This window comes from Ailuropoda melanoleuca, chromosome 17, assembly GCF_002007445.2.
Source record: "Ailuropoda melanoleuca isolate Jingjing chromosome 17, ASM200744v2, whole genome shotgun sequence".
Classification (NCBI taxonomy): Eukaryota; Metazoa; Chordata; class Mammalia; order Carnivora; family Ursidae; genus Ailuropoda; species Ailuropoda melanoleuca.
Genome location: NC_048234.1, coordinates 1964127 through 1965006, shown reverse-complemented (window position 1 = coordinate 1965006; position 880 = coordinate 1964127).

Genomic DNA, 880 nt, shown 5'->3' with positions numbered 1-880 from the left:
TACCCGGTGGAGATAGGACCACGAAGGACTTGGATGCTGTGGACACGAGGTTCTGGGTCCCCAAGCAGGTAAACAGGTCCTGAGCAGCTGGGGTGCTGGGAGCGGACTAAGGCGCTCCGGGCAAGCCGAGATCGTCCACCGTGAAAGAAGTCTCAGAGGCAACAGCATTTAGGAGAGCCAAGAAGGGTACTTGCAACGTGGCCGCGAGGCAAGCAGCCTTTGGGAGGACAGGCTTACGGAACAAAACCACAGAAGGTGTTCAGAGGAAAACCGAGCAGTGTGAACAAGGTTTTTATCAGTCTGCTCATGATGGTAACGCAGCGCTGTTCTCACATGGTTATCACAGGCACAAAAGGTCAGGACGTATCCTTAGGCTTTGGCATTGCAAAAATCAGGGATAAAGCTGTTTTTTCCTAAGGAGTCAGCAATTTATGAGAAATGCTCAAAGTTTACTTTATTTTGGGGACTGGAAGGAGAACTATTTGTGTGTGTGTGTGATTGTGTGTCCAGGCATATCTGTCACCCGGATATCATAATAGCTCCTTACCAGGACTCTTGGTTTCCTGCTCTGACCACTCCACAGTCTGCCCCTCTAACTTGGAGTAAAACCAAATCCTTAACAATAGTCTGAGGGCCCTAAAGAATTTGTGCTCCGCATTTTCCCTCCATGACTCATCTACTCCTCGTCTCTTTAGCTCACTTCTCTATAAAATCTCTGGCATTTCAGGCAAATNATCAGGCAAATGGATGATCCTTGTACACACTAGACATTCTTCTGCCCCAGGGCCTTTGCACTTGCCTTCCCTCTGGAGCCCTATTCCTCCTGGAGCTCCTTGTGACTTTTGCTTAGACATCACCTTCCCAGTAAGGCCTATCCTGA